We start from the raw sequence: 11732 nt of genomic DNA on the forward strand, positions 1-11732 counted from the left end.
AATGTTACTTGGTTACCAAAAAATTTAAGTTTGTGTCACAATGTGAGAAGTTATGGTACCTGAAACATTTTCTTTCAAAAAGGTATTTACAAATATAACAGACTTAAAAAGTACAAATTCTGTTTAATTTATTTCCATTGCATTAATACTATTCTTTTGTATAAAACTGATCCAGTCATATGCTAAACTCATTCAAATGATTTACATAAAAATAGATTTACGTCTATATTTGAATAGTTATGCATTATCAAAATGTTTTTTAAAATCAACTTCAGCTATCAGAAACTGCTGAGTCATCATGATAAGCAAAACATTATTTTAAGTTATTTTGAATTAAATATGCATTGTCTTCTAAAAATAACGCTTCAGTATGATATATATTCTACCCAAAAAGTTAATAATGGGTGGATAAATAATGACAAAGCATCAAATACGTTTAATTTTATCAAAATGTGTCCCTGCTGTGAAGTTCTATATTTTCGCTTTTGCGGGTCAGTGGGTCAGAGTTACCTCCCTTGAAATATTTTCGTTGTCGAATTAAACTAAATTGCTTTTTTTTTAAATTACCAAAAAATTATTTTTATACTGTTTTATTATATTACTATATATATATATATCTCAATATCTCAGTGAAATCGCCCTTTTTGGGGCAAAATAAGACGTATTCAAAGTTTCACTTGCCTCAAAAAAATTCTTTTTGTAGTCGTTCAACTTCGGAAACAGGATATACATCAATCGGAAGGTGTGTACTTGTCATAACAACAACAAAAAACGTGCAACATCGTCATCAAAATAAGCGTATTCTGGCCTTGAACAACACTATCAATTGTGAACCAAACTCGTGACATTTCGGAATATGGCGGCTGCGGTCGCTACATGGCCTCAGATTACAGTTATCTTCCCATTTTCCACAGTTTTAGATTTTTTTGTTTCTCAAAAATTTAAATTTAAGTTTAATATTTAATTAAAAACGAAGTAAAATCTAATGATTGATTTTTTTTCCTTTAAATATTTCAAAATCTTTCCAAGACAACACTGTGCAGATAGAACATATGTAGAAGAAAAAATAGCTGCTCATTGTATGAAGAAATTCCAAAATTTGATAAAGTTATTACATTTTGAAGTTGGTGTCCCTCAAGTTTCCATTGCTAAAATTAGCCATGGCAAGGCACTGTGGTAGGTGTTTTAACACAGCCTCTGTATACTCTGTTTAAAGGTGACATACCGATACTTACCGAGCATTGCTTTAATATGTATATCATTGGAATGCATTAGTGTGGGCCAGTTTTTAGGGGAAAAAATGGACTGATAGGCCTCAGATTACAGTTATCTTCCCATTTGGTTGTCCAAAATCTGGAAGTTTGACCGCGCAAGTAGTCTGCTGTTTGACTGTGATTATTTCATGGCAGACAGCTATGAAGTGGCAACTGTTTGACTGAAGTGACAGGGGATAGCATGTAGTTTGTAAACATGTGTAACTTGTTGACATTGAAGACTTGTTTGTGGTAATTCCGGCCCATGCAAAAGTAGTGCTTTTTGTGTAAAATGGGTGTACTCCGGCCTGGTTTAGAGGGTGTGTCTGTTTAAACCAATATGCTGGGAGAAAGAGCTGGACAACAGGGGTTGTCCTTTTCAGGGTATGTGTCCCCCATGCAGGCAAAGGTACATACAAAACTTCACGGGCCTGCTGATATTAATAAAAATGTTATAGCCACTAAGGCTATATAGAAACATATAGCGAAATTAATTGTGGTCTGAGGCCACATGTAATTCCCTTCCGAAAAACATCGAGAAATTATGGAAAAGCTTTTGTAATAGAGTTCCTTCCCCTGATTAGCTACCACCGAACAGCTTGGTCGGTCACGGAAGTAACCGAATGTACGAACATAGCCTTGGTACAGGTTATTTCGATTAAATATAATCGTATCAATTCAACTTAATTCTCGTCTTCACTTAAATCAACAGGTCTTATTATTAATGCATCTCAAATGTTTGCATAAAGTATTTAAATTAAGAACAACGAAATTAATACAAATGTCCCATTAATTTAAGGAAATACACAAACAGTGCATACCAATACTACTACTACTACTACTACTACTACTACTACTACTACTACTACAACGACAACAGCAATAACAATAATGATAATGATAAATAATAATAATAATAATAATTATTATTATTATTATTATAGTATTCAATTTAAAAAAACACACAAAAAAACAAACAAAAAAACAACCCTACCTACCTACCCTAATTTTTCGGGGGATGCAATCGGAAACACACCTATATTTTTTTTCGGCCTTAACGTTTGGTATCTCAAAAATCGTAGCATGTACCTACGTGTCTATGACTAAGTGCATCAGGGACGTGCGCAGGGAATTTTGCTGGGGGGGGGGGGGGGGGGGGGGCGGGGGGTCGAGGTGTCTGGCAAAGCCCGTGGCGGGGGGTCTGGGGGGGATATGAAAAAAAAATTCGCCTTGAGCAGGGGGGGGGTCGACCCCCAACTCCCCACCCCCACCCCCCTGCGCACGCGCCTGTGCATACAATAGATCCATTATCAAATGCCGTGGTATCTGCTGTCCTATATTGGAAAAGTGCACATAAAATATTCGTTGCTAATGAAAAATATAACGAGTTTTGTCTAAAATTTACGTTTTGGAATTTAAAAATGTATGACATTTAACAGCCGATGGTTAGTTAATCAATATGCTATAGTGATTATAATTAAACAAAACAGACTTTAATAAAAAAAGATCCATTGCTTATTTTTCGATAAAAGTAGCCTATGTGGCAAGTAGCCTATGTGGCGACCGCGGGTTTTCTCTCCGTGGTTCTCATATATTATAGGGGCGGGACGTAGCCCAGTGCGCGGTCAGTGTGGGATCGATCCCCATCGGTGGGTCCATTGGGTTATATGGCGTCGGACATATGGTTAAGGACCACACAGATATTGAGAGAGGAAACCCACTGTCGCCACTTCACGGGCTACTCTTTTCGATTAGCAGCAAGGGATCTTTTATATGCACCATCCCAAAGACAGGATAGTACATACCACGGCCTTTGATATACTAATCGTGGTGCACTGGCTGGAACGAGAAATAGTCCAATGGGCCCACCGACGGGGATCGATTCCATACCGAACGCGCATCAGACTTTACCACTTAGCTACGTCCCACTTCATACCTACTGACCAAACCATATTCCTTTAAAACTACGTTCCCTGGAATATTTTTATTATTTAAGCATATAGAACAGAAAATCCAATTACGTTTGGTGCATATATGACGCCGCACTCCGCATTGGTTTCACTACGCTGGCTTATCCAGGTCAAAAACAAAGCCATGATTTTGAAAGTGGAACACTTTTGACGGGCTCGTAACGATCTCGGTTTTCATTGGCTTATCACAAGTATAGAAATCCCCAACAATAGATCACGTGAGATTTAGCAATTTTTGAACAAATTTAACTGTCTTGATTGAGGGGTCGTCTCATATCTCCAAAACATTTATATCCATAGAGGTATGGTACAATGCCTTTCCAGGGGTCGGTGAGTGGGGGATTTGCCTTAAAATTTTGACAGTGGCCAGCTGTTGGCATACGCGTTACATGTAAGGGGGTGTTACTAATTACGTAACGCTCTAGGGGTAGAGGAAGAGGGTACTGTGTTCGATTTACGTAACATTTTTCAAGACTATATGTTATTTTTATTCATTACTTAGACCTAAAAAGGTGTTTTTTGGAAATGCGCGGTCAGTCTAGGATCGATCCCCATTGACGGGTATACAAAAATACCATTGTATGTGGTACCCTGTCTGTGGGATGGTACATATAAACAATCCCTTGCTAAAAAAAAAAAAATGTAGCGGGTTTCCAAGGCGCGTGTGCAGGGATTTCAGCGGGGTTGGGGTTATAGACTGTGTTAAGCGAAGTTTATATGGGGGCCATGCTCCCCAAAAAAATACATTTCAGTTTTTTTTAAAGCTTGGGCAAGTAAGGGTTGCGACCTCCAATACCCTCCCCCTGCATATGCACCCGATTCCTCTCTAGGATTATATGTCAAAATTACCAAATGTTAGACATCCAACAGCAGATGGAAGGAAGAATAGGATATTTTTAAATAACGACGCACTCAACACATTTTATTTACGGTTGTATGGGGTCGGATGATTATTAAATCATATGCTTTATCTTTGATGTCGTTAAACAACCCACCCACCCACCCAGCTTTACCCTTTTCAAACGAAAGAATATTTATTTGAATTTGTCGATTTTAACACGTAAAATTAAGAAGTGAAAACGTTCATTGTCTACTTTAGTATATTTTATTTTAAAAATATATACATGATTAATGTGTTACAAGTATACAAACTAAACTTTGAAAGTTCTACTAACACTTTATAAAATATCAATTCTAAAATAGGAAGGTACGACTGTCGATAATACGTTATCAAGATCAAACCGGTTTTAACTAAAGACTCTAGTACCGTATCCTCAACCGAACGTTCTTCGTACAGCGCAAGATTTCTCTTTTACTTTTTTGAGACGAACCCTACAATTTGAAATCGGCAAACGCACGTGTTAACTGAAACTGACAACAGGCTGTCGTTTGTGCTTTGCCGAGCTATGGCGGCACAGGCGACGAATCAAGCGTATACGTTTGACGATATCCGTTCATAGCGAACACACACGACGTTTTTAAAAATGCATTTGAGCTTGTATTTCACATTTGTACATGATGTTATAATATGGTAACCAGATAATGTAACTTTAACATTATGTTTAAACCATAATCCATTCATCTGTGTACACGAGTATATAATCCACATTCATTTAGTATACCCGATACAAAAAAAATAACCAATGACATCTCAATGCATTATGTTTTGGTTATGGGATGCCAACATGTATAGCCTAACAATTTAGATTTATTACAATTAATAAAGTTTGCCATTATTACAAAGAGACCATCTCCGATGCGTGTTGATAAGTAGCCTATGCCGTCTGTTGGCTTGTTATATTTATACAAGAATCGAAACCAGATGTCCATCTTATTTTGTTTTATCTTTGAACAGCATCGATCATTACCACAATGCCGTGTATGATAAATCCCTGTTACATTTCGAATACAATGCTTTTATTAAATAATCTTAATTAAACTACAATCTAGAGTGAATCTGTAGGTATTGTGATGGATCATTTCACTTATCAGGTCCGTATGGGGCTTTGGGGCTTCGCGCCTGCGGCGCTCGCGGTTTCGCACAACACATTTTATACAGCCATAAAAATTAGCCCCCCCCCCCCCCCCCCACGCAATTTGAAAATCCGTCCTACGGGCCTGCTTATACCCCACTTCCGATCTCGTTGTCATGGTTTCTTTTGTTAAAAGTGTAGGTGTATTCACCAATACACCTACGCTTTTTCTCCAAAAGTGGAGGTGTATTACAATTCATCTACACTTTGAGGAAAAGTGTAGGTGTATCGTGATAAACCTACACTTTTCATTTAACTACTCCTGTATTTTTTTTTTTTTTTTTTTACAAATAATACAATAAAGTTTTATTGTCATAACTTACATTGAAATCCGGGAGGTATGTCCATTTTTTCTCTTGTATTTGATGAGCACGTGTTCATTCGGAGAAGCGCACGGCTGCGCGACTGTTTACTAACACCGTTCGTCACGTTCACACTTTCCATGTTCAGTTGCAATGTATTGTCTTTTAACAGTTGACTAGTCTTTAGGTATCCATATTGGGGGAATGTAGACGAATTTTCCCCGTTGTGGTACACATGCCCAGCTGTCATATACCTGTATTATACAACAACACAATGTGGTCCACATGTTCATAGACGTGTTCGCGGGAATCAGTAGCTTAACTGTTTCTCCAAAAAAAAAATTCCTCCTGCAGTTAAAATCTTCTTATTGTCCAAATTAAAATGCACAGAAAATGTAGTCAATGTAACGAAACAAACAAAAACAACTCCATTCCAGTCTTCAAAGGGTTTTTTTTCTCACTGGCTCATTTTCATGCTTATTTTCACACACACGACCGTCCGTCACAATTCGCCTTTACAATAAAAGTCAAAATGGCTTTGATTGGTGACACTTATCATTTGCATATAACAAATTTTCAAACTATGTTTTCATAATATTTCAACCAATAGAGCGAGCCATCTAATTACACATGCGCACTTATTTCACAGCAGCGCTATTTCTCGCTCCAGCCAATGCACCACGACTGGTATATCAAAGGCCGTGGTATATTCCATCCTGTCTGTGGGATGGTGCATATAAAAGATCCCTTGCTGCTAATCGAAAAAGAGTAGCCCATGAAGTGGCGACAGCGGGTTTCCTCTGTCAATACTGTTGTGGTCCTTAACCATATATCTGACGCCATATAAGTAAGGAATAAACTACGAAGAGACTACACTATTTGTGCACGAGGGCCAGAGGCCGGTAGGCCGATGACGGGACCTCGTGCACAAATATTGTAGTCTATTCGTAGTTTATTTCACTTAAACCTAAATATAGAAATACCGGCTATTCAAACATATAGCTAACTTATTGGCGTGCTCGGTTTGAAATGCATTTTTCTACATGTCGGCTTAATTCATGACATGCACATGAAATCTTGTCATGCACACGTTAACGTTTTCCTCACGTGACTGCTTATTGGAGACAAAAGACAATCAATCGCGCATATTGTATCATTTTATTGCACTGATGAACAGCATGCTAGAAATGGATTCAGGTGATGATTTGTTTTTGACCCAGCATTACTTCAAAAATGAAAATGTTTCGTTAAATGACATATGCATTGACTCCGATTTTGAAGATCTTTTAAAAGTAAAAGGTGATTTTGATATCGAATTAACTAATACTAATGATTCGGATGAAGAACTTTTGAAAGCCACGCAACAAATATTAAATGATGACCAAATTCTGTACACGCCAATAGTAACGATTCCGATGAAGAACTTTTGAAAGCCACGCAACAAATAGAGAACAATATTACCAATGGGCGTATCGGCAAACCATTAACTGAAAAAAGAGTATTACGATTTAGAAAACTCTGGTAAAAACAAAAACACCGAAAAGAAGGGTCAATGGGCGGTTAGAATTTTTGACTCGTGGCATCGTGAAAAAGTCTTCTGAATCTGCCCGTTACGGATTTGAATAGAGAGCTATGTTTTTTTGTAACAGAAATTAGAACCCAAAAAGGCAAAGAATATCATGGTAACACTATTCATGAAATACTCATGTCACTACAGCGCTTTTTGAGACAAAATGGCAGGGATGTCATCTTCAGTAGTGATTTCGAATTCAGTGGTTTACGAAATATTTTGGACGCAAAAATGAAGTTTATAGCAAAGGAAGGAATAGGCATTCAAAGAAAAAAAGCGGACGTGATTTCTTGTGAACAAGAGGACTTGCTGTGGCAAAAGGGAATTTTGGGGGAAGATACACCTCAGAAATTATTAGACACCGTTTTTTACTTAAATGGCATTAATTTCTGTCTCCGAGGAGGGGAGGAGCATCGTGCTTTAAACGTTGGAACGTTTTCCAATTTTAAGATAGTTTCCAAGAAAGAAAGAAAGAAATGTTTTATTTAATGACGCACTCAACACATTTTATTTACGTTTATATGGCGTCAGACATATGGTTAAGGACCACACAGATTTTGAGAGGAAACCCGCTGTCGCCACTATATGGGCTACTCTTCCGATTAGCAGCAAGGGATCTTTTATTTGCGCTTCCCACAGGCAGGATAGCACAAACCATGGCCTTTGTTGAACCAGTTATGGATCACTGGTCGGTGCAAGTGCTTTACACCTACCCATTGAGCCTTGCGGAGCACTCACTCAGGGTTTGGAGTCGGTATCTGGATTAAAAATCCCATGCCTCGACTGGGATCCGAACCCAGTACCTATCAGCCTGTAGACCGATGGCCTGCCACGACGCCACCGAGGCCGGTAGTTTCCAAGAATGGGGAGCGATATTTTGTATACACTGAGGGCGTCACCGAAACTAATGCAGGTGGTTTGAAGCACAAGAACTTGACACCGAAATCAATCACGATTGGATCGAACAACGAAGATCCGACACGATGTCCAGTTAGACTCCACGAAAAATATATGTCGTTACGGTGAGTACAAACTTAAAGGTATGTTACGTGTTTGTGTCTCAAAATGTAGGGGCGGGATTTAGCCCCGTCGGTTGTGCGCTCGCTTGGAGAGCTTCCGTCGCAGGATCGAACCTCCTCGGCGGATGTCAAACATTGGGCTCTTTTCCGTTCCAACCAGTGCTCCACGACTGGTATATCAAAGACTGTGCTATGTATTGTCCTGTCTGTGGGAAACTGCATATAAAAGGACCGTTGCTGCTTTTCGGTAGGAGTAGCCCATGTGGCGGCAGCGGGTTTCCTCTCTTGATCTAAATGGTCCAAAAATTCATAAAGCTTATATGTAATGTTACTACGAGATTAATCTTTACAGGCCCCATGACTGCGACGATTTCTATCTGAGACCACTTAAATATACCAAACAAGGTTTATGGTACTGTTCTGTTCCCGTTGGGCGACACCTTCTATCAGTTGTCAGGCGGCTCTGTGAGAATGCCGGATTCAATGGGTTCTACACCAATCACTCCCTTCGTGCCACGACGGCCACCCGGTTGTATGAATGTGGCATTGATGAGCAACTGATAGCTGAACGGACTGGTCATAGGTCTTCAGCTATTCGAGGGTAAGTATCATTGATGTCCTCAGCTAAAGGGCCTTATAACAGTTTTCGGTTGTAATGGAGCCTTTCGGACATTATAATTATAGAACGTACATGTATATATCAAGTTAGGAATTTTCTGCTAACTACGCAATTGCAAAATATCGATAATTCAAAGTTTGTCTTGTAGAAAGTAATTTATTTAGTTGTTTTGTTTACCGACACAAATTTGGATTTATTTGTAACTACATGTACATGTATATATATTTTGTATAATTATAATGGTCGAAAGTAACCATTACAAGGACCGAAAACTACGTCATAAGGCCCTTAACAATTTAATGTCCGACTGCTTACACTCGCTAAATGTTCGTTATGGATTTTATAGACCCGTCGTGTGAAGGGATATTTGCAATGGTGAAGAAAAAATACCCCCAAAAAACGAATGGAATGTTTTCTAAGAAAATGATATGTAACATGAATTGTCTCATCATATGTTTAGCATTCAGGTAATACAATATGTGGGATAGATGTCAGTGTTATATTATCCCACCGGCATTCAATCACCCACCCCTCTCCCCTTAGAAATCGCATATCGGCGTACATGTTCAATATCGCATAGAAGAAAATTACATGTTTCTAATCCTCGTTTGCAGGTACAAAAGGACGAGCGACGATTTGCTCAAAATGGTAGATGAGGTGGTACAACGAAAAGTTTCCGCGACCACCAACAGTTTGAAGCCACCCCCTTACAGCACTCCTCTTCGTCAACAGGCCGGTCGATTCGATAATGCAACAGTAGTGTCAACAGATGCATCCAACGCCGTGCAACAAAGTTTGTGTTCAATTCGTGGTTGAGCGTAATGGTACGAAAGTGACATTCAACATGTAAACTGGATAAAAATGCTATTAAAATAACATTTTTGACATTAAATTTTGTTTGTAATGTTTCGCCTCTTGCTGACCTCATTGAGAGCTGGGCGCCAATAAGTAAAAGTTGGACGCCAATACACATAAAATATTGGACGATTCTGACACTTATTGGAGTCCAATTAAATAAAATGTGTTGAGCGCGTTGTTAAATAAAACATTCCCTTCCTTCCTTTATTCACAGCAGGTTCCATGAGAGATTTATAGCACGATACGTCTGTTAAAAAGCATGCAAGGTGCGGAGCTGTAGTTAGTGTGGTAGGGGTGTCAGCTACCTCACTCCAGTAAATTCCCAAACCTTTTTTTTTCTAAATACTCATTAAATTTCATTTCTAGTTCTACATATCATGAATAGTGTTTTAGGCGATTTAAACATACAAAATGTTCTCGGAGATGGTATTTTACTTCCTAATTCCTCCACACTGTTCCCATCCCTAGAAAATATAACTATGTCCCTGAGTTTTAATACATTATGATAGCAGTACAGCCCTAACACACGAATAAAACTGCATCAAATTGCATTTGCACGTGCGACACGGACAACTGTAACAGACAGTTTCAATACTCAGAACAAAATGTGAGGGTCAGGACATCTGGTCTACATTATTTTCGTTTTTTTTGGTATTACTTTCTAGTTATTGATTATATACTCTTCAAAAGAAGAAACGCAAAACAACATTGTCGTAACATTTGGAGAATTGATTTAATTATTGAATGGTGAGTCCGATAATTACCAAATGTTGCAGGATTGTTCACAATTCACTCTTGTCCATTGTGAGTAAGTGATAGGACACACCACCAAGGTCAAGGTCATCTGGAGTCAATACCGGGTGTGGCCTCCGCGTGTGTTGACAACTGCCTGGCACCGCCTGCCCATTGAAGCAACCAGAGTACGGATGACGTCCCTGGGGATGGTGGCCCACTCGGCCTGCAAGGCTGCTGCCAGCTCGGGCAGGGTCTGGGGCTGTGGTTGTCGCTGTCGGAGGCGTCGGTCCAACTCGTCCCATAGATGCTCAATTGGGTTCAAATCCGGTGATATCGATGGCCAAGGAAGGACATTAATGTTGTTCTGTAGGAAAGCCGTTGTGAGACGTGCTGTGTGAGGCCTGGCGTTGTCATGTTGGAACACTGCGTTGGCGTTGGCCATAACTGGAACGATGTGTGGCCGGAGGATCTGGTCAATGTAGCCCTGTGCATTCAGGTTGCCCTGCACGTGGACCAGGTCAGTTCTGCCAGTGTGTGAGATGGCTGCCCACACCATGACACTACCCCCGCCGAATCTGTCCACTTCCTGCACGCAGTTTGCCGCATAACGTTCACCACGACGCCTATACACGCGACATCTTCCATCATGACGTCGGAGCAGAAATCGGGACTCGTCACTGAATCACACCGGTCTCCATCGCAGTTGAGGCCATTGTCGATGAATCTGGCACCACTGCAGTCGGAGTCGACGGTGTTGTGGTGTTAAGATGACACCTCGAACTGGACGTCCGGCACGAATTCCTACCTCACGTAGGCGGTTCCGTACGGTCTGGTCGGATATCCTGCGCAAACCTGGTATTGCTGCGGCTGTGGAGGTGGCAGTAGTCAATCGTTCCCGAAGGTGGCGTACCCGGATGTGTTGATCCATGTTGCTGGTAACGGTCCCACAGTCTGGAGATGGTGCTTGGGGACACATGGAATGCCCTGGCAACGGCCGTTCTGGATTCGCCTGCGTCTAGTCGGCCGATGGCATTGTTTCTCTGCGGTTCACTGAGACGTGGCATGTCCTGGATTGTCAACTGTCGGCCAGATACAGAGGCCAGGCAAGCGAACACCCTGCACTTTTATACTGTCGGTGTTCATGTTGCACGTGCAGACAACGCACGTGCAGTGGTGACATGGTTTGCACGTGGCTGCGTTTTTGCGAATATTCACATTTTGAAACTTTATTTTACAGTAGCTGCGTTTTATCGAATGTAACCGTGGGAATGTGTTTGGGACATGCAATGACCTTATATTCACAAAGCATGAACCGGTAGGAAACATAAAATCGGAGTTATAACCCATTTGTACCCTTTTGCGTTTCTTTTTTT

The sequence above is a fragment of the Gigantopelta aegis genome, chromosome 10, assembly GCF_016097555.1.
Source record: "Gigantopelta aegis isolate Gae_Host chromosome 10, Gae_host_genome, whole genome shotgun sequence".
In the NCBI taxonomy this organism is placed as follows: Eukaryota; Metazoa; Mollusca; class Gastropoda; order Neomphalida; family Peltospiridae; genus Gigantopelta; species Gigantopelta aegis.